We start from the raw sequence: 22976 nt of genomic DNA, 5'->3' as shown, positions 1-22976 counted from the left end.
GTAGGCTTCTTGTATGCCTATGGGTATCTCTTTTTTTAGGTTAGGGAAGTTTTCTTCTATGATTTTGTTGAAGATATTTACTGGTCCTTTGAGCTGGGAGTCTTCACTCTCTTCTATACCTATTATCCTTAGGTTTGATCTTCTCATTGAGTCCTGGATTTCCTGTATGTTTTGGACCAGTAGCTTTTTCCGCTTTACATTATCTTTGACAGTTGAGTCAATGATTTCTATGGAATCTTCTGCTCCTGAGATTCTCTCTTCCATCTCTTGTATTCTGTTGGTGAAGCTTGTATCTACAGCTCCTTGTCTCTTCTTTTGGTTTTCTATATCCAGGGTTGTTTCCATGTGTTCTTTCTTGATTGCTTCTATTTCCATTTTTAATTCCTTCATCTGTTTGATTGTGTTTTCCTGGAATTCTTTCAGGGATTTTTGCCATTCCTCTCTGTAGGCCTCTACTTGTTTATTAATGATTTCCTGTGTTTCCCTAAGTGTGTTCATGTCTTTCTTGAAGTCCTCCAGCATCATGATCAAATATGATTTTGAAACTAGATCTTGCTTTTCTGGTGTGTTTGGATATTCCATGTTTGTTTTGGCGGGAGAATTGGGCTCCGATGATGGCATGCAGTCTTGGTTTCTGTTGCTTGGGTTCCTGCGCTTGCCTCTCGCCATCAGATTATCTCTAGTGTTACTTTGTTCTGCTATTTCTGACAGTGGCTAGACTGACCTATAAGCCTGTGTGTCAGGAGTGCTGTAGACCTGTTTTCCTCTCTTTCAGTCAGTTATGGGGACAGTGTGTTCTGCTTTCCGGCGTGTAGTTTTTCCTCTCTACAGGTCTTCAGCTGTTCCTGTGGGCCTGTGTCTTGAGTTCACCAGGCAGCTTTCTTGCAGCAGAAAATTTGGTCTTACCTGTGGTCCCGAGGCTCAGGTTCGCTCGTGGGGTGCTGCCCAGGGGCTCTCTGCAGCGGCAGCAACCAGGAAGACCTGTGCCGCCCCTTCCGGGAGCTTCAGTGCACCAGGGTTCCAGATGGTCTTTGGCTTTTTCCTCTGGCGTCCGAGATGTGTGTGCAGGGAGCAGTTTCTTCTGGTTTCCCAGGCTTGTCTGCCTCTCTGAAGGTTTAGCTCTCCCTCCCACGGGATTTGGGTGCAGAGAACTGTTTATCCGGTCTGTTTCTTTCAGGTTCCGGCGGTGTCTCAGGCGCAGAAGTCCTGCCGCTCCTGGGCCCTCCCCCACGGGAGCCCAGAGGCCTTATACAGTTTTCTCTTGGGCCAGGGATGTGGGCAGGGGTGAGCAGTGTTGGTGGTCTCTTCCGCTCTGCAGCCTCAGGAGTGCCCACCTGACCAGGCGGTTGGGTCTCTCTCTCACCGGGTCTGGGAGCAGAGAGCTGCTGCGGGCCGGGATCCGCGGGTGTGGGACTTCCGGTAAACACAGACCGTGCCTCCTAGAGAAATTCTGCTTCCGTGTCCCAAGCTCACCAGGCAGCTTTCTTGCAGCAGAAAATTTGGTCTTACCTGTGGTCCCGAGGCTCAGGTTCGCTCGTGGGGTGCTGCCCAGGGGCTCTCTGCAGCGGCAGCAACCAGGGAGACCTGTGCCGCCCCTTCTGGGAGCTTCAGTGCACCAGGGTTCCAGATGGTCTTTGGCTTTTTCCTCTGGCGTCCGAGATGTGTGTGCAGGGAGCAGTCTCTTCTGGTTTCCCAGGCTTGTCTGCCTCTCTGAAGGTTTAGCTCTCCCTCCCAAGGGATTTGGGTGCAGAGAACTGTTTATCCTGTCTGTTTCTTTCAGGTTCCGGCGGTGTCTCAGGCACAGGGGTCCTGCCGCTCCTGGGCCCTCCCCCACGGGAACCCAGAGGCCTTATACAGTTTCCTCTTGGGCCAGGGATGTGGGCAGGGGTGAGCAGTGTTGGTGGTCTCTTCCGCTCTGCAGCCTCAGGAGTGCCCACCTGACCAGGCGGTTGGGTCTCTCTCTCACCGGGTCTGGGAGCAGAGAGCTGCTGCGGGCCGGGATCCGCGGGTGTGGGACTTCCGGTGTAAGGTCCAGTTTTAAGCATCCTTGCTTGATGTGACTTTTCTTAATTTGTCTGAACATGAGAAGCAAGTACTAGAAGAGGAGCATTGCTCACAGAGTTAAGAGGCAGACACCTGCTGATCTTCGTTTTTTTTTTTTTTAAATCAGGCATATTTGTGTCATGTCATGTGAGCATATAATGCTAAATAAAGTTAGTTGACAGTTTAAGTTGTCTGATGGTACTCTTTTGAGGAGTTTTTGGCGGGAAAAAAATCTTACTGTGATTACCTAAAATACTTGGAAAATAATCTTTCTCTTTTTTCTTTGTTCTCTCCCTCTTTCTCTTTCTCCTTTCTTTCCTCCCTCCTTGTCTTCCTTTCTTTCTTCCTTCTAAAAACACTGATTTGGTACCTACTACTACATGCTGGGAACATGTACCATGTATTGGTAGAGTAGTAAATAAACAAGTATGATTTCTATTACCACTGTGGCACTTGTAAAAATTACTTATATTAAACACACAAGTTAATAGTTAAATGAAGTTCTGGTATAGGTTATTTGGAGAGTTTGGGACACTGGAGAACTGTGAGAGAAATCTCCCATGCAGTCTGAGGAGGTCTTGATGCTCACCTGGATCACAAAGAATACAACACAAGCAATATCACAGGTGAGTGAACATGATATGTACAAGGAGGAGATTCCTAGTGTTGACAGATGGCAAAAATCTCTGGAGTAGAAGAAAGACTTGTGTGGCCACAGAATGGAGAGACAACCTAAAGTATAAGGTGAGAGGACTGCTTGTTTAGTGTGGTCTGGTTACACATTGGGGATTACTAGAGTTTACTATGATGTTCCAAAAGGACTGAAAGGATTTCTGTAGAAGAGCAATAAGAGCAGATTGGTACCTGTCAAGTAGGTTTTCACAGAGAATAAGACCAGAAATAGCTTTGGAGAAGCTGGAGAAGAAGGACTTTACTTGGCTATCATGAGTATAGTGATACATTTCACCTCAGTTTGACGGGACTTGGGTTGACCAACTCTTTGGATAAACATTATTTTTGAGAGTATTTTTGGTGGAAATAGTATTTGAATTGAGATGGGGTAAGTCAGATGTTCATTTCTCCATATGGAAGGCATCTTCTAATCTTTAAAGGGCCTGAATAGACACAAGGTTAGAAGAAGGTGGACTCCCTCTCAGCCTGACTGCTTGATCTACAACATAAATTCTCTGCCCTAGAGCACCCGGCTTTTGTCACTTCAAACTCAGACCATCCAGAGTCCAGGTCTTCAAATGACCTTTCTTGCTTTTTCAGCTTGAAGACTGGCGACTTCTTAGCATCCATTCCTATGTGAGCCAATTCCTTATAATAAATATGATTCTACATTACACATCTCTAATTGGCTCTACCTCTCTAGCGAGCTCTGGGTGACAATGTGAAAGGATATACACGTGAACATACATGCCATCTTACTAAAGCCCACAGTTGATTGTGCTGGTGAATGAGGCTGATGGCATTCCCAGGCCTGTTCTGAACTTTTGTCAAGAAAAGTCACCTGAGTGAGGATCCTGCAAATCTGTTTCACTTACTGCCTCTATCTCAGTGAGATCTTTGTGGAATGGAAAGAATGAGATACTTGAGAGTGCCCTGGACAGTTGTGGTCCTAGAAACCTTTGTTACAACTTGCAAAATGATGCCGTCTACAGCTTCTTCAGCTGCAGTGTCTAGCCATGGCTGGTATGGGCTCAGTAGTCATATCCCTGGCATCAGCTTACCAGCTCTCCACCTCCAGAGGATGCCTGTACTCATCTTATTCAGGATGGTGCATGTATATTGACAATCTCTTGGGGGTCAGTTTTAAGTTCTTTTATAGTGATGCTCTTGGAATTATAACCCTGCCTTCTCTATGTTCTTTCTACCGTATCCCGCGTTGCCCTCCAAGAGATTATATGCATGGTTGACACTTCAGGCAAGAGTTGTACCTCTGGAAGTTGTGTGGCAAGTATTTTTGTCAAGAAGGTAGCTGGAAAATGTGTGTTTATGATGAATCCTGTGTAGTCAGTCTGTGAAAGAACTCGTCTGTTGCTCAGGTACTTACTTGCAAGTCTTTGTTCTCCATGTCTTGAAGGTGAGGCCTCATGGGCCATATGGAGGAATTACTAATGGTCTGTGTCCTTGAAGAGATTTGGTAGCGAGTTAGCGTTGGTAGAGTGGCCCAGCATGGAGGCACTGTGGCCATCTCTACCCTTGTCAGGCTTTGGTAGTATAGTTGAAGTTGGCAGAGAAAGGAGATTGGCACGGAGTGAGAAGGAGGAAAGCAGTAGACACTACACACACACACACACACACACACACACACACACACACACACACACGCACACATGCACGCATGCACGCACACACACAGCAGGGGTGCACAGGGAACCTCAGAGATACTTCTTTGCTTAGTTTTGATTCTATCTTGTTCTAATGTCAGGCGGGTGAAGTCAGGAAACGTGGTTCTGATAAGCCAAAGGTCAGTAAGGGAGAAGCAGTAAAAGCGGAGGTGGGAAAAGTAGAGGTGAGGCTGAGGCTAGCTCAGACTCTGGTGGATAAGGGGTGGGGAGCCAGTTCTCCAACTGGAAGGTCTGCATTGTTAAAAATGCAGATTGTTGACTCAAGCTTGGAGGAAAGCTGGAGAGTGCAGTTACAAGCTGCCAGGTGGGCCAGGGGAGCTGGCCCTTTGGGTCCTGCTCTGCAGCAGGAGGCTGTAGGTTAGAAAGTAATGTGCTATTTAAGGAGTGTTAATAGCAACTTTGGTTAGAAATGTGGTGGCGGAGAAGCTTATAAGATTCTGGAGTAGCTCTCAGTTTATAGTTCTAGAGACTGCTAAGAGGTGTTTGGCTTTAGGGACAGGCTTCCTACTTTAACCTCGGACCTTCAGGGGTTTTTGTAACCTTAAAACGATTCAATTCCTTTGTATTTAAGATGGCAATAATAGCCTGTCTTATAGAAGAGATTTTCTATAGTTATGTTTGGAAAATTGGGTTAAAGTAAAGCAGGTTTCTGTTACATGGTTAAAGAAGTTTTTAATCTAAAGAAGGGTTCAAGTTTAGCATGCATCTTCTGCAGCGTCAAAGTTAAACAGGTGTCTACTGCAGGGTCAACGTTTAGCACGAGTTATTTCAGGGTCAAAGTGTAGCAGGTGTTTACTGCAGGACTTCTTAGAACATTTCATTTGCTAAAATGACAAAATAAAGGTTTAAGAAGTGGCATCTGTTGCTTTGATTTTGGGGGGGGGATTCTTTGAAACTCCTATTTTAGCTGCCCTCCCCCTTTTAGTATCACTGAGGACTGAACCTGGGTCCTTGTGGACAACAGGCAATTACTTGAGCTGACTTACATTCTCAGCCTTGGAAACCTCTGTCTCAAGAGAATTGCTTTGGTAGCACAGGGAAAACCCAGTTGCAAGGCTAGGGGGATTCTCTGGGGCTTGGGCTGGGAATGGAGATGCGCAGCCTAGTACCCAGGTGCTGATTCTGAGGTGCTGGACAACATGGAAACTGTGGCCATAGAAATGCTGTGATGTGGGACCAGGCTTGCGACTAATTAGATGTGAGGGTTAGGCTTACGGAGGAGTCTTGTAAGATTTGTTCCCACCCAGAGAGAAACAGAAGGCCAGGGGAGAGTGCCATGTGTTTAATTTTCTACCCTGATTTAAATTCGGCTGCTTGTTGGCCACAAACTAACAGCACGCCTCTTGTGTCTCTAGGGCATTTTACAGTAAAGCCACATATTTTCTGAAGTTGGGTCAAGACTGAGCATATGAAATTTCTCAAGTGTGAAATTCCACTTAACCCCATTAATGCTCACGGCCCCGAGTAGGCATTGTCTATAACTCACTTCTAGTTACCAGTGGTTATTTGCATTTGCCAAATATTTTCTATTCTATCACAGGCTGAATTCATTACAGGAAAGAAAATTCGCCTTCCTATAAAAGAACAAATGAGATAAGCCAACTTCCCCCTGCTTCTCCCCACATTCTTCCTCAGCCCCACCCCCAACTCCTGGAGGGTATGCATTTGGCCTTGGCACTCCTGTGTCTCTGAGTGTATACACAGTGCACTTTACATTTCAGAATCTGTGATGGTAAATCTTATATTTAAAATAGCCTACACACCTTGCCAAAGACTTTGAAATGGGTGTTGTTTAGCACACTGGTATGTTTTCCTTATACACAACAAATGAACTGGAGTGGGGCAGAGGTTTATAGGTAGTCCTTGGGAGGAATTTCTACAGCTTCTATACAAAACCTTAATAGAAGGCGATGCTAAAAACATTAAAGCAATTATTTGAGTTACCCGAATAAACCCAAAAATGTGTAAGGAAAGTTACTGAATTGTGCTTTCTGCATAAAGAGCTTATCTGATATTCAGCTGGGATAGGGTTAGCTACATGCTTCTGCTCCCGAACTGAACAACTTTATCTAAGTACTATCTTAGTTACATTTTCTTCTTGTCTGTATAAAGGTAGTGTGTGTGTGTGTGTGTGTGTGTGTGTGTGTGTGTGTGTGTGTGTGTGTGTATTTGTTTATGATGATGATGTTGTATTACCTTCTTGGCTGTATAAAGTTAGTTACATTTTCTATTGTTGTGATGGAGCACCATGACCACTTGGGGAGGAATGAGTTAATTTCAGACTACAATTCTCAGGTCAAACTCCACTGCTAAGGAAAGTCAACAGAGAAACTCACACAATGGAGGCAGGAGCTGATGCAGAGGCCATGAAGGAGTGCTGCTTACTGACTTGCTCCCCATAGTTCACTCAGTCTGCTTTCTTATAGCACTCAAGCTCAGAGGTGGCCTTACCCAATGTGGAATGGGCTCTCCCAAATCCATCAACCCAGACTTGTCTATGGGACAATGTTAAGGAGGCATTTTCTCAATTGTGGGCTCCTATATCAGATAACTAGGTCAGGGTCAGGTTGACATAAAACTAGCAGCAAAAACACTCTCTCTCCTATATTAAGAATAAAGACACATGACTCAGATTTTGCCTTAAGGTTTTTAACAAACAGTTTCATGTTCCTTTGACTTTTTCTAAGGTAATTTCTCTAGCCAGTGTCTTAGAATACTTTGATAAAAATCTAAGCTATGAATCTTTGTAAATGATAGTTCAAATGCACTCTAGGACAACCATAGATCCCTGTAGTTCTTGTTGGTGGGAAACCTGTTTCTGGACAAGCTCTAGATTTTAACTAGTGAGAGACTGTCAGTGTGACCTTACAATGCTGATTTGTTTGGAAATCAAGCTTTTAGATAGTTCAACAGTTATGTTAAAAAAAAAAAACTCCACTCATGGATCCTTCGTTTTGTGGACAATACTTTGCACCGATATACTTAGCTCCCCCCACTGTCTTGTGAGGATGAAGCCCAGGCTGTCTTCTCAGAAGAGAATAGCATGGGTCAGGAGGACTAGGTGGTAGACAGAGTAGGAGTCCACATCCTTTAGTCCCAGCGTCTGCATCTCTACCCCTTAAAAGGCATTGATTGCTTCTGGGTCCAATGATGTTCATGGAGATTTTCATTTGGCTAGTTTATGCTACCTAGAGGCTAAGAAATATTGCAAACCACCAGATTTCATTTCATTCTTTAAAGTCTCTTCTGTCTGTCTTACAATATGAGAAAAAAAAACAACAAAACACCAAAAACAAAACTAGGTCATGAGCAAGAAACCAAATGATGAATGATTGATGATAATTTAGTCTTGTAATTTGAATGAGGAAATCCACGCAGCTTTTTTTTTCCCTGTAAACATACAGAACAAATGTTCAGATAAAACAGCTCTAGTGTGGGAATGGAGGAAATGGTGTCAGTGAGGTCTGTAACAGATACTGTGGTGTGCTGTTCGCCTGCATGACCCTGTCCTTGCTCCTGGGAGTGTGGGCTTCTGATGTTTAGTTTTTCATTCTCTGGGGGAAAGCAAAACAATAAACAAACAAACCAACACATCTACTGACTTACCTGATGCTTCTTCCTTGCTTTAGATTCTTCTTATTTTTTATTTTTCTGTGACAAATACCTGAACAACCTCAGGGAGGACAGCTCTATGCTCGCTCAGTGTTACAGGATCTTTATTCAGTCCATGGTGGCTCCTCTTCTTCATTTGTGGGCCATGGTCCAACAGCACACTGAGGCAGAAGAACATGGGAGGGCAAAGTTACTATTTCTTCCATGGTGATTTGAGAATGGCAAGGAGGGAGGGAAAAAGGAAGGGAGGGAGAGAGGTAAAGAAGGAAGGAGGAAGGGGGTATGGAGAGACAGAGAATGATAGGCAGAGATAGAGAACAGGGAGATACTGCCCCCAAGGACTGCCTCAGAGATCTCCTTCTAACCTGGCTCTACCCCTGAAAGTTTCCATCATCTTCCAGTCATGCTACCAATTTACGACTCCAGGAGTGGATTAATCTACCCATCAGCCCAGAGCCCTAAAAAATAGCCCAGTCATTTTTCAATGATTGACTCTACCACTAGGGGACCAAGATTCCAACCTGTGAGCAGGTTTTAAGAGAACGTTTCCAACCCAAACTATGCCATCTACTGTGGAACACTATCCTAGGAGTATCATGTGCATCCTGAAATCCGAGGAGTTCTGACCACCCACATCAGACTCTCACAGATGAGTCTGCTCGAGTTCCCTAATGGAGCTGGGAGGGGTCCCATCTGCTCCAGCAGAGATGGTAGTATGCTGCCCACACTCCTGTAAGTGACCCTTGGTTAAACTCAATGGTTCACCAAGCCAGGCTGGGCACTCAAGTTTCTTTGGTATGTTGTTGTCCTCTCTATCTGGGATGAACAGAAGTAGTCACAGACCAGAGCATATCACCTTCTGGTTGGGCCAGATATTAGTTGTTTTACAAAGGGACCAGACACGCTTATTTTGTCTGGGACTGCTAGCTTAGTGATAGTCGTTCCTTGAAGGAAATCCCTCAGGCCTCAGTAAACCAGTATGGTTGGTTCTGATCCTAAAGTGGCACCTCAGCCTGTAGCGGCACTGAATAGGCTGGAGATTAGTAATGTGTCCAAGCAAGACACATGTGCCCAGGCTCAGCAACTTCTTTCCCCTTTTCCTTCTTTCTCCCAAGGCCACTTTGCTATCTAAGTACTATCCAGGTACAAACCTGCTTAGCTTCTAGGACAAGTCACACTCAGGGTGGTAGGGCAATACACTGAGGCCACTCTGCCATCCATATGCTCCAGATCTATCCCAGCTTGGATACCAGGACCAGGGACACTCGGGGTGGCATGGCCTTTGGCCGAGCTCTCTCTCTCTCTCTCTCTCTCTCTCTCTCTCTCTCTCTCTCTCTCTCTCTCTCTCTCCACAAATCCCTTTCACTGGCTGACTTCAGGTTCTGCTGCCAAGACCCAAACAAAGTCCAGTCAGAAAGACACAGCTACTCTGTTATAAGTGTAAATGCTGTAGATGCTCTCATTCCGCAACATCAAACACGCTCAGCCAAGACTTAATTCGTTATGCGAGAGTGAACAGGGACATCTATCTCGTTACTATGTCATTTTGCTTCCTTTTAAAATAAATGGTTGAAATTATATGCTTGTTTTTTTAAAAAGTTTTAAAGAATCATTTTAAAGGAGATTTGTTGTCAGTAAACCCTTGACTTGACTGCCTATTTTATACAGCTTCCCACCTGGGTCATGAAAAATTTCTGAAGCAAAAGGAGTAGGAAGTAGGAAGCAGTTAAGAAGCCCTGAAATGGGCTTTTTACATCCAAGCAAGACCAAAGAAATAAGCCCCATCAGACTTGTTCTTAAGAAACTACTGAGAGAAGCTAGAGAAATGGCCCAGAGGTGAAGAGCGCACAGTGAATGCTCTTTCAGACGACCCAAGTTTTGTTCCTGGCCTTCAAGTTGGGCTGCTCACAACTGCCTGTGACTTCAGGGGAGCCAATGCCTCTCTGGCCTCCTTGGCGTACCCCTGTACTCACTTGCATCCCCTCCCCTGGCCAAAAGTATGTCTCTGTTCTTGTCTTCCTGTCTTTCTACCTGTCTGCCCACTTCTCACAGTATTTAAAAATAAACACTCTAGGTGGGTGTTCACTGTGGAGGGACATGAAGTCTGGTCAAGAGTGGATGCTGGTTTGAAATTCAGAGCTTGCCCTGCTGCATAATTGCCTCCCAGTGTCCAAGGGCTTTGGTAAAGAGTGATGGCTCCCTTTGCAGCAGATGACAATGAGCTCTACAATTTCTCTGGTGTTCCTCACAGAACCTCCTGAACCAGAATTAATCCAAACCATTCCTCCGAAGAGAACAAAGGGAGAAAAAAAAGGACACATTCTCTTGTTCATAAAATTGATAAAAATTGCCAGGGCATTTTTTTCATTTTTAATTAAGTGAGGATGGATACCTTCACTCATCCGTCTTCTATTTAATTTCCTACGTTCAATTTGATTAAGATGTGTTTCTTGAAGATAGGTGCTATCTGGTCCTTGTTGTATGAAAAGTTTAATATCTTTCCCCACTTTATTGGACTGGTAAGGCATTTGACATTAAAAATAATAGCTTTGAGTTTCCCCCTTGCTGTCTGCATTCAGGAGGGGGAATATTAAGAATAGAGAGGAAAATTCATCTTGTTCTTTCTCTGAAGGGTCCTTCCAAAGCTTTCTATAGAACATGATCTGCTCCACAATCCAAGATGCCTCAGATAAATAAAATAAAATAGCTGCCTGTGTTCCTCAGTGGCCAATCCAGGAAATGAGAGTCTTTAAAGAAATATGGCTACTAAATATTTTGTTTTAGCAAAAGCTACAGAAACACACTTCTTCCTTTTGTTTAGCTCAACTGACAACTTTCCAGTGCTTAGCTGAAGAAAGCATGTGAATTTATTCTCGTGGAAGGGTAATTACAGGGAAGAGGAAGAAAACAATATTCTTCTTTGCTATTTAAATCCGCTGTGCTAATAAAAAGTGTGAGCTGCAGTCTATGCTCTTTCCCAAGCTTTTGCTCTTAGAGGAAAAACTTGCATATGGATCAACCTCTTAAAATCTTAATAGTGAGGGAAGGAAGAAGAATAAGCAAACAGGGAAAGGAACCTATAGCAGGGTACCATGGTCCTGATGTGATTTCCAGTCCTACTGGAGTCAGGTGGACTGAGAGTTCTCACGTGAGAGCCATGGAAGGATGGGTCTTCCATTGGACAGTTGTGTGTGGGAGGGACGCTAGATCTCCATGCCTAACTTCTTCCCTGATTTAGGCTCGGATAGATTGTTGCTCCAGTAGGATGAGAGCAATGGGGTAAATCCTAACTCTTGGACTTAAATCTTGATTTCTCCAGGACAAAATTTATTTAGCAAGTTAACAGAGCTCTGTGCATCAGTTTTTGGGGAGTCAGTTTCCTGAGAATGCCGGTGTTCTCTGTCCCCTGTCTAATATGGATACCCATATGAAATAAGGTCCTATTTTATATGTCACTTTTTTCTATGTCAGTTGCTTTGTGTGACCAGTAAAATATGGTGACACAGAAAATGCTAAATGATGGTGAAAATGATGGCATGTCACTTCTTACATTTGGTTATGTGACCAAATCTTCCAGTTTATGTGATGCTGGGGATGGAATTTAGGGCTTTCTGCCTGCTTAGGCAAGCAGTCCACTAACAGAACTACATACCTAGTCATGTCTGCTTTATTGTAGCTTGTGTTAGTGTGGACATTTTATATATATGTATATATATATATATTTATGTATATATAGTGATATTGATTCCTTTTTATGATGGAGAAGGAAAATATACAGTTATTTTAAAATATTTATTGGTGAGACACTTGATTTTTTTTTATCTTATAGCCCCAGGAATTGCAAAGAAGGAGCAGGATATCTGCCCAGTTGGATAGCATAGAGAACTGACCATGGCCAGCAGAGGGGGAGACACATCTTTTGTGGACAGCAGACTGTGTCCATAGACCAAATTCTTTAAGCATTCACAGCCGTGGATGCTATAGTGAGCCTCAATCCCTTCTGATAAATGGATTATTTCCTTCCACAGTTTATAGCTTTGGTCAACAATAATCTTTCTGCAAAGGCTATGGAGAATAAACACTTGAATTTATTCACACTGAGTTGGACTGCAACACTGAACAATTGCGTTATTTGTCTCAGGGGAGATGAAAGTAAAGGCCAGGTACCTAACTTCCACACAAATTTGCATATTTCAGACGCTTCATTGTTATCAGAGGTATTATTTAAAAATCAACTCAATGAGCACAAGAAAAATGTCAGAGACTTGTGGAGGTGGTAGATTTATTTATTTGGTTTTTGTAAAGGTACCTGTATTGGCTGCTTTTGTGTGTCAACGTGACACAAGCTGGAGTCATCAGAGAAGTACTAGACTCAGTAGAGGAAATGCCTTCTTGAGATCCAGCAGTGAGGCATTTTCTCAGTTAGTGATCACTGGGGGTGGGATCAGCCTGTCGTGAGTGGTGCCATCCCTATGGTCCCGGGTTCTATAAGAAAGCAGACTGAGCAAGACATGGGAAGCAGGCCAGTGAATAGCATCTCTCCATGGCTTTTGACCGTGATGTTTTGTTGTAGCAATAGAAACCCTAAGATAGTATGGTTTAAAATGCATTGGCTGCAATGACAAATATTTGATTCCTCACTTAACATGCTTATGTTTTTTTGGTTCCCAAATGTTGGGATATCAAAGATATTTTGGAACATTCTTTAGGTCAAAGAAAGCATCGAGTTTATTAAGGATTGGTCTGGGGATTTAAGCAGGGAGGGATACAAAAGAGCAAGCCAAGGAAGCCAGCTGGCTCCCTAAGTTTTTCTTGGACGTAGGCCTTGATTGCCTGTTTCTGAAATTGTGTTGTGTTTTAGTACAGCCTAAAGGTTCCTATTTCCTTTCTCTTTTCTGAATCACTGCCTAGCCATTAGCAGGGGGATGTTTGTCCTGGGGCCCTGGGCAAATGGGGATGAGGACTATGAGCCTTTGCCTTGCATTAAGCAGAGTAAATTCAATCGTTTCTAAATCACACAGTGCTATAGTGTATTGATTTGCTGACCATAAGCTGAATGTTGCTTCAGAAACTGTCCAGCCTCTTCGATTTCTATCAGTAAATTACTAGGTAACTTAAATTAACACATTCTCACATTTAATTTAAAGCCTATTTGCATATATTGCTTCTCTAAATCCTACGTACCATCTCTATCCACGTATCTGGGCATTAACGTATTCTGGAAAATTCTTGCTTCTTTGTGAGGATGTGCCAAAATCTCCTCTTCAGAGACTTTGACACGAATTCACCCAGGAACAGGTTTTTTGTTCCTGAATGAATCTCCTGAGCCTCCAGTGGTTCCTTCTTGTTAGGGCAGTTATGTTAAATAGGATAAATAGAAGCTTCGAGAAATAATGGATGGGGAAGGGCCTCAATAAAACACCTGTCTTCCTAATAACTGAGGAAGTCATCCTTCAGTTTAAGAGGCCAGAAAAGGGATGGCAAGCTTGAACAATGAGCGATTCATTATTAATTTTATTATTCTCAGCTCAACACAGGGATTCTGGAAGCAGGAGTAGTGTCTGGGGGAGGGGGCAGCTAAAATCCAGAGACTGAGTCGTCTCCATTGACACTGGGGCAAAGCAGATTCAGCCAGTGATACCAGTTAGAGGAAGAGTCCTGACTTGTGAGAAACCTTCTTGTTCCCTGGAAAAGAATCAAGGAATTCTCTGTACATTAAAAATTCCATTTTTTTTTTAACAATGATGAATAGGCCCAGTGAGGAATATCTCTCAGTAGGATTCAATTCATGGAGTTCAAGATAGTATATTTTTATTATACTATTAATGTATCTTTTTATCTTTGTCTGAATGAAATAAAATATTGGGGTCTGGTTAATACCATTACTTTTTTGTTTGGTTGGTTTTTTTTTTTTTTGGTTTTTTTTTTTTGGTTCTTTTTTTCGGAGCTGGGGACCGAACCCAGGGCCTTGCGCTTCCTAAGTAAGCACTCTACCACTGAGCTAAATCCCCAGCCCCTGTTTGTTTTGTTTTAACACAGTCTCATATACCCTGGCCTGGCCTCAGACTCACTGTGTTTCTGATGCTGGCCTTGAACTCCTGCTTCTCCCTTCACCAGTTCCTAAGAGTCCTTACTATAGGTAAGAATCACTATGCTGGCGTTGGTTTTGTTTGTTTGTCTGTGCATGCAGAAGAAGATGATCCCAGAGAGAAACAAATAGAATTATAGGATTCATAGAGCATCTTCTTGCCCTGATAGACTAACCGTGGCTCCCAAAACAATATCTGGAAGTGATGGTAGAGGCTTGGAAGATGTATTTTTATTTTATGTTTGAGTGTCTTACCTGTATGTATTTATGTGCACCAACTGTGTACAGTGCCCTTAGAGTCTAGAAGAAGGCATCAGATCTCGGGATTAGTGTTGCAGGCATTTTTTGAGCCACCATGTTCTGGGAACTAAACTTGAATCCTCTGCAAAGGCACTAAATTCTTAACTATTGAACCATCTCACCAGTCCATCAGGCTTTATTCTTACCATCAGGAGATATTTCAGACTTAGCATTTAAGCATCATGCTAATTGTGTGTTCACTGTGGAGAGAAAGTTTCCTTCTATCTTTGCTTTTCTCTGAGAACTCCTTAAACAAAACAGTGAATAAATCTTTAATTTTATAAACACACTTTTCTTGCATTTATTCAAGTGAACTTGTGATTTTTTTCTTCCTTTTTAAATTAGTTAGGCTACATGAATCCATGAATTAATTTTACATAATCTCATAAATACCATATACTTTAAAAATTGTAGTATGACACCTTTAAACTTTAATTGATATTTTCAATCTCCATACATATTGTGTAAATTTTAATGTACTGAGTTAGACAATAAAAGTAGTTTCATTTGTTTGTATATCTGTACATATACATATGTGTGTATACAGATACATGGCTTTCTTCCATTCTCTGAAATTTATTATATTTGTTAGACTAATTCCCTCTCCATTTATATGATACATTTCCTTAATCTTGGCTGCACGGCCTTACTTTTGCTCTTTATCTATTAATAAAGAGTGCTTAGACTTTCGTTACTAAAGGGGTAACCCGACGACAAGTTTCTTCAGCCTTACCTAGCACTGCTTTAGACATGCCGACTTTTATACTAGCAGGTCTGCAAACTTGCAATCTGCATTTAAGCAAGACCTTTAGATGATTCATATGCACATTAAGATTTGAAAGATACAGCTGGTTGAGCTCTTTAGTTCCACAAACATCACAATGTTTATAGGCCGTTTTAGTTCAGCTTTTATTTTTACTTCGTGTGCATGAGTGTTTTGCCTGCGTGTCGGTACATGCATATGTGTTTGCTTGCTGTTTACAGAGACCAGAAGAGGGCATCAGATATTTTACAGACCTTAAACTCTATTAATACTATTCTATCTCCATATTCATTTAGAGTTAGCAGGCTCATTGCTCGTTTCCTGGGTCTTACTTTCTCTCTGGGATCTTCTTCTGCATGCATAGAGAATGCTTTTGATGGTTTCTTGGGTGTGACCTGTGGAGGGCAGTCTCTTCTTTTAATTCCTCTGCAATATCTTCAATTAGGTGAGTCTACCCATTGGAGTTGGTGACTCATTGTTTCTTGTTTCCCCCTACTTGGCTCTCTCATTCTTTCTTCGCCTTATGCTTGCGTCTACTTGCTCTCCTCCCACCCGTCTGTACCCTTTCAACTGCAGCTGATGTGTTTGTTCACACCTTACTTTTGGTCATTGAGTTTTTTAACCATAGAATTTCAGTTTTGTTCTTTAGAGGTGGGTCCTAGTTCTCTACTGGACATCTAGCTTGTCTCCCAGAACGTGGCATGCACAACTGAAGTCTGTGTTTATTCCATGATCTGGAACCCCACACATCTCATTTTCTGGACTCTAATCACTCTTTTCCTGTTGCCATAATATAACACTTTTATGAAAGCAACTTAAGGGAGTAAGGACTTATTCTAGCTCATAATACAATGCACCATTTTATCATGATGAGAAGACAAGTTGGAAGGGTTTGAAGTCAATGTGATTAATGGGCACATCTCACTAACAGTCAGGATATAGAGAGCACTGAATGAATGTCCAGCTCACTTTCTCCACTTATGAGTTCATAGTCTCTGATGGGGAATGGATCTTTCCATCTGAAGATAATGTCCTAAAGCCATGCTTAGAGACTCTTCTTTTGGGTGCTAATAGATCTCGGTAAGTTGACAGTTGAGATTAACTACCACCAATCTTGTTCTTGAGTTTTGTCTGGCCTGTCTAGTTTCCTCATATCCCCCTATGCTTTTGACTGAGTGCTGACTGTCACTCAAAAAAATATAAAACCTCTCAACCAACCAGCTGATTTTACCCATATATGCTTAGTAAAGACTGCAGGCACAGATCATCCCTTAGTGGATTTTTGGTTCTTGTAGTAGACTAAATGTTTCTGTCCCCTTGTCATTGCTTGAAACTTTAGTCCCAGTGTGATTAAGGTCAATGATTGGCTCATGAAGGTGGAAACTTCTGACATGGGACTTTATAAAAGAGACCATAGAGAGGGTTGGTTCTCAGTACTATTTGGGAGAATATATTGAAAATTAATGAGAAGAGATCCCTACCTAAAGCACGATTGTACTGACACTGTGATCTCAGATTCTAGCTTCTAGCACTGTGAAAAAAATACATAACTGCTGTTCATAAGCCATCCAGTAACTGTTGCCTGAACCAAGTAAGGCACAGCCTACACTCTCTCTTCACTTTAACCACCCCCCTTATATTTCTATCTTCTTCTATTCCTATTCCTTTGTCTCATATGACAGAATCCAAAAATACCTAGTTATTGATATGTGATATAAAAATAGTAGATTTAGTTAGGAGGCTTAGTCTCTATTTCTAGGGTCTCTGGACTTCTACTGTTACTGGTGTAGACTTACATAGAAGGTGAGCTCAGAATGATCCCCTAAAGGGGCTCACTGCATCAAGTCACTTGTAGCCTTAATAAACCCACGAGTGTTCTGTCACTAGTTCAGGGCTCATCACGATATACAGACTAAGGATGCATCGTGTAAATCGTATCTCCCTCGAGACATTTCCTATCTAGCAACCTAACTCCTGTTCCGTTCTTCCCTCGTGCTTAAAACCCTCCATTCTGTTGCTGAAATAGAATAAAGGCATGATGACATTGACAGCAGAGTAGAAAAAAAAATCTAAACTGGGTGAATAGCTGCTGAAATGTATTTCTGCTTTCTCTGTGCTTGCTACAGTGTTCACAGTTTGTGTTTCCAAAATGCTCAACAATAAGGGAGATACTGTTGGGGCCAATGTACCCCACAGGACACAAGGCGAGCTTAAGGAGCTGTCCATCACCACCTCCTGAACTCTTCCAGCTGCGGAACAAGCAAAACATCGTACCTGTTTCAGTCATCATGGCTGGGCCTCTTTGTGTCTGCTCTCTGCTGAGACCACGTTTCTAATACATTCGTGCTGAATTGTTAGTGCTTTTCTCAACTTCAGACATAGATTTTGCTCTTCTCATTTTTCCTCACAATATCCCGCACTGTAGCTCTATGTCTTTGCCTTTCAATCTTGAAAATGTCGATTTTTATTGTTTTAGATGTTTCCCAAAGATCTACCGTGCCTGCCTTATTGCAGGCAACGCTAAGAAGACCAAGTCTCCCACAGTCTCCTTATGCCGGGTCAGCTGCAGATAATATTCTATTGGCCCACAGAGTATTTGTCAACATTATCTGAATTTTATGTCGTTTCAGAGACAGCCAAGTATCTCTTTCCCTGTGTTCCTAGGCCTTCCGGAGTCATCTCTTTTGCCCTGACATTTGGCAAGGTATCTTGGAAAAAAAATTCAGCCTTGTTTTTGTAATAAGGAATCTGTCTCCTCAGCAAAACTGGAGCTAATTTAAAGGAAACCAAAGAGAGAGCTTGGTCCTGTGCTTTGTTTTCTGAGGGATCTTGGAGGCGATTGCAGCAGCAGCAGCACCTTGCACCTTGCAGCTTGCTCTCCCTGGTGGTCTGTCTTATTTGCTCACATCCGTGTTTGCATCCTCAGGGAATAGAGACACAGATCAAGCTGAAGATACCAACCCCTCAGGGAAGCCTTCCCTCCTCCTGTTCTGCCAGCCTTGCCTTACCCTTCAGCCTCCCAGTTCCAAGTTTCATTCCTCCAGGAGACTTACAGCAGTTAGGAGTCTGTCTAGTCAATTGGTTGCTGGTTTATCATTCTTTCTAGTTCTAGACGCCATGGAGGTGTAACCTGCTGTGTGCTTGCCATATGGGGACACTGCTCTGCAAGGGGACACACTCATCAGGCTTTGGTTCACGTCACTGGCCAAGGAGGGAGGAGATTGTGGAAATTCAGGAACTCTCTTCCCTTGACCACTCACTCTTTCCTTTTAACCACTGTGTCTAATGAGTGATGTGCGGTTACATGCTGTCCCTGCCCGATGCTGTCTTACATTCTCCACTGCAGGCGAAGAAGGCAGGAGGAACATTCTGAAAAGGAATGTTGATGCGTTAGATTCGGTGTCTCTCTATTGGTGTTCCCTGCTGGTTTTGCCTTATGGAAAGACATTTTCTGTAGTCTTAACAGGTTGTAGTTTGAAGGACTAGGTGTATTATCTTTTCAACGTTCTCATTTGGTAGAGAGAGAGGGAGAGAGGGAGGGAGAACATTTTCTAGCAAACAACAACAAAAATCTCATTTTCCTTCAAATCCCAGGCCTTTCCTCATGAAGGGAGTCTTTCCCTGACAACCCTGTCTAAAGTCACAGCTTCCCAGTTTCAGTTTGTCTCACGCTCACTGGCTGCATGTGGTACTGCTCCTTTTCTTGGCTTATCTTCCATAATCACTAATGCGAAAATCTTAGTGTTTGGTTTCCTGCTGGATCTCCGAGGATGCCTGACGCAGAAGAACAGGGTGTTTCCTTAGAAATCACCTGATGAAGGCACAGAAGTATGGGGGCATCTGGAGCACTGCAAGGGGACTGCACGAAACTGTGGACTTCGGCTCCTTTCGGTTTTGAACAACTCTATTGAAATGTAACATCCGGGCCAGCCTCTCCAGCCACTTGAAGTCTGCAATTTGTAGTTTTGTTGGATCTTCATGGACTCTACACCCATCACCATGTTCACTTTGAAAATATTTCCTTTGGTCCCCAAAGAAACTCCCTGCCCTTCGGTCACCACCTCCAACAGCCCCATCAGCCATCCCTGAGCAGCCACCCCGCCCCCAACCTAAATTCTGTCTCTTTAAATGTTTGCTCTGTACCCTTCATGTCAATGAAATCATAGAGTGTATATATACTGTCCCTAAGGACTGACTTCTTTCATATTTTCATGATTCATCCATGTTGCCCCTTTCTGTTTCTCATAATGTTTAATTATAATGTTGTTAATATGTAATCAGCCCATTTGCTCTTATGCTGGCTCCGTCTTAGGTCCTCCCACTGCCATGGGTTCTCATACAGAGCAGCTCCACAGCGTTTGGAAATGGGCAGAGGTTGTTTTTGTGTCATCAAAACTCCCCTTTCCCTCCCTTCTATATTCTTATGGTCATAGCTATTCCCCCACTTGACCATTATCAGGATTATTTTTTTGCATTCAAGAGTCAATAATTATTTTTGGTGTTAAAGCTAGGCCAGAAAGTAGGCCAGAACAAAGTGGCCCATATTGGCTTTCTTAAATATTTTTTTCCAGTGTAATTTCTTCATTAAAAAAAAAAATCTTGCTTTAAAATGGATACTGAGGTGTTACTCTGGAGAACTGCAATAAAAAATAAAATCACCGCCACCTAGACTGTTAAAATACTTTCCCAAGGCAGGCTCTGTCCAATTTCCTGTGCTGCTTCCGCAGGGAGGCTCACTGGTCCACAGCCCATATGAGCCGTGCTGTATTTCAGACGGATGTGTTCTTCCTTCGGAGAAGCGTGTATTCTTTCCTTTTGGCCAAGTAATCAGGTCAGGGAGGAGAAAACAACAAAATGCCATTTCGTTCAGCTTTCTGTCCCTGCTCTCTGTCCGATCCTTGTTGGAACCCCATTCTCATCAGGAGTCTTTCCAGAGACAGCATTATGTAGGGAGTGAGTGCATTGTCCACACTTGTTAATTCAGTGGCCTCTGGAAAGGCAGCATACCACGTGTATGCCCAAGCAAAAATGTGTAAATGGCTTTATTGAAAATCAATGTGCTCTTGTGAAGTGCTGTTCATTTCGGAGTCCCTCTCATTCTATCTCTTTGTGTGTGTGTGTGTGTGTGTGTGTGTGTGTGTGTGTGTGTGTGTGTGTGTGCGTGCTGATGAGTTGTAGGGAAGTTTATAGCCGTGGGTCTTTGAATTTGAAGTTTGATTTCCTTTCCTGTTTTCCACCAGGAGCTTCGGGTTAAAGGAGCACTTGCCGTTTTATTTTGTTTACTCCTTGCAAGAAGAGATGTGTGCCCTCCCCCTTCTTTATCTCGGCAAAGCTGAACTGTCGCTGAGGAGAGCATCTGTTACCCACAATGCAGGCTCATAAGTGAGGTCAATTTGAGCAGGCTCCTTGTATATTTGAGACTTCTTCAAAGTTCCCTTAGAAAGCTGTTGAAGTTCCTCTTAGTTCAAACACAGAAGGGGTTGAATTCTGGGGAGGGGGGAGCAGATATTTTGCGCCATATGGAAAGTACCAAAGGTTCTTAGTTAAGTCTAGTTCTGACTGTTGTTATCAGAACCCAGGCCAGTTTTTAATTGGTCACAGTTTTGGTGGAAGATAAACTGTGAGATCGGACTTGTTAAAATTTATATGATACTTCCTGTTAACGTGTGTCGTATGAGGAAGAGCGGTGTCATGTGTGGTGTCATGTGTGGTGTCATGTGTGATGACTTCATTTGATTTGTACAGATGAATAACAATTTTTCCCCCCTGGGCTGAGAAACTAGACATTTCTCATAAATTCCTATCAATGTTTTTTTAAAAGTTTAGCCTTCATTTTAGGTCTAGAGAGAGCATAAATCTGAAGCTGAGGGATGTGACCCTGTCACAGCAAGGTCTTAACGGAATAGAGTCAAGGAGGGGACCACACGACAGCAAGGATTTGAAGAGTGTGTCATCAGATAATTTTTAAATGAATCAATGCCTATAGATCATTTATTTGTTAATTATTGTTTGCGTGGAGATAGTAAATGTGTGACATTTCATGTAGTTAGTAGAAGTGGATTGGATTTACAGAAAGAAAGATGCTTGATCCTAAATAAATTCAATTTTTGGTTAAGAACAAAGGATTTTATATTTCAGTCCTTTATCAATACAAGGAAGGGAAGCCTAGACAAGCACAAGGGTAGTTAATTGTTCTATTTCTTAGCTTTTCCATATACATATATATGGAACACACACACACATACACACACACACACACACACACACACACACACACACACATACACCCTCCCCACATATATGTATGGTATTTCCACCTTACCTTTGTTCATATCTTTGACCTCATTTTTAAAATCCTTCAGGTTGGTGTCAGTGTCTCCATTTATCTTTTATTTTATTTCTTCTTACTATTTTGCGTGTTTATCTATGGTGTATATGTGTAAGGATGGGTGTGTGAGTGAGTGCCATTGAATGCAGAGGGCAGAGGACAGCTTTTGGGCATGGTTTCTGTTTCTTCATTGTGAGTTCTGGGAATTTACAGGTAGTTAGTCTTTAGTTAGTCTTGCATGTACGAGATGCTACCCTCTGAGATTTCTTGCCAACCAAACTTAGCTTCTTTCTGGCAACTCTTGATCTTACCCTGGGAACTTTAAATAACCCCAGTGAGGTTTGCAAAGTTCCTGAAGAGCTCTTTCTTCACAGGATGACTAATATCCCATAGTGTACCTTAAACACTGCTTGCTGTACAATTTGATTGTAGTCAATTAAGATGCTATGTGATTTGATTATAACCTCTGGAATTAAATCTTTTATATTAAAAATTATCAAATTGGATTGTCTCAAGAAAAGATTATTAGAGTGCCAATCAGGTTGTTAGAAAAAAAATTTTCTCATTAAACAGTAAAACTAATCTTGTAAACTAATTGGAAAACAACCAGAAAAGCATGTGAATCTAGCATTATTCTCAAAATGTGTCTCTAGGAGTCTAAAAGCTGGTAGAAGTCTCAGCGGCTGCTTACGTTCACCTTCTGTAGCTCAGCTGCTTGCAGCCATTCACAGCTTATTCCTTGTTGGCCCGTCTTGAAGATGGACTTGCGGTCTTTCATCAAATAAAACGTAGCCATGACCACCATTGGTTTGGTTCATTTCAGTAATAATATTTGACCACTTACTTGTGAAGGCATGTTTTTATTTTCTGTGTCAAGCAGGATAGAGTGAGAAAAGCAGGATGATTCCTGAAAGATTTCCAAAATATGGTTCGCCGGGTAAAATTGAATATGTCCTCTGCTAGTATTTGGACAACTAGACCCCTCATTCCACCTTATTTTATGTGTTACTACTGCGGTATGGCAGATTGTAGGTCAGACCTGATGACATTCAGTGCATTGGGAGGAAATGGTGTTGGAGGCATCTACATGTGAGCCTTTGCAATCATCTCTGAAGGAATCTGCTTCACCTCAGTCTGGCTTGGCTGGCTGAGATATGGGAACAGCTTGGCCCCTTGTAACTGGGCAACTCCATGCTGAGATGACATCATCGCGAATCTACCTTCTGTTTTCACAAGACACTGCTAGATTGGGGACGCTTAAATGCAAAGTCTATGTTGTTAAGTAAATGAGGAATGCCATATGGAGCTTTACCAGAGCGATGCGAAAACCTCGAACTACTGAATAATATATCTGAACACTTTATCTTATACATTATGCTCAATATTCCTTATGGGATTTCAGATTTCCTTGTTTTGATTATTATTTACCACATCGTCTTTGTTTCCTTGGTTAATGCCTCACCAGTAAAGCTTTGACCTCAGATGAAA

The sequence above is a fragment of the Rattus norvegicus genome, chromosome 2 (genome assembly GCF_021556685.1).
Source record: "Rattus norvegicus strain SHRSP/BbbUtx chromosome 2, alternate assembly SHRSP_T2T, whole genome shotgun sequence".
NCBI lineage: Eukaryota > Metazoa > Chordata > Mammalia > Rodentia > Muridae > Rattus > Rattus norvegicus.
Note: the sequence above shows the minus strand (reverse complement) of the source record.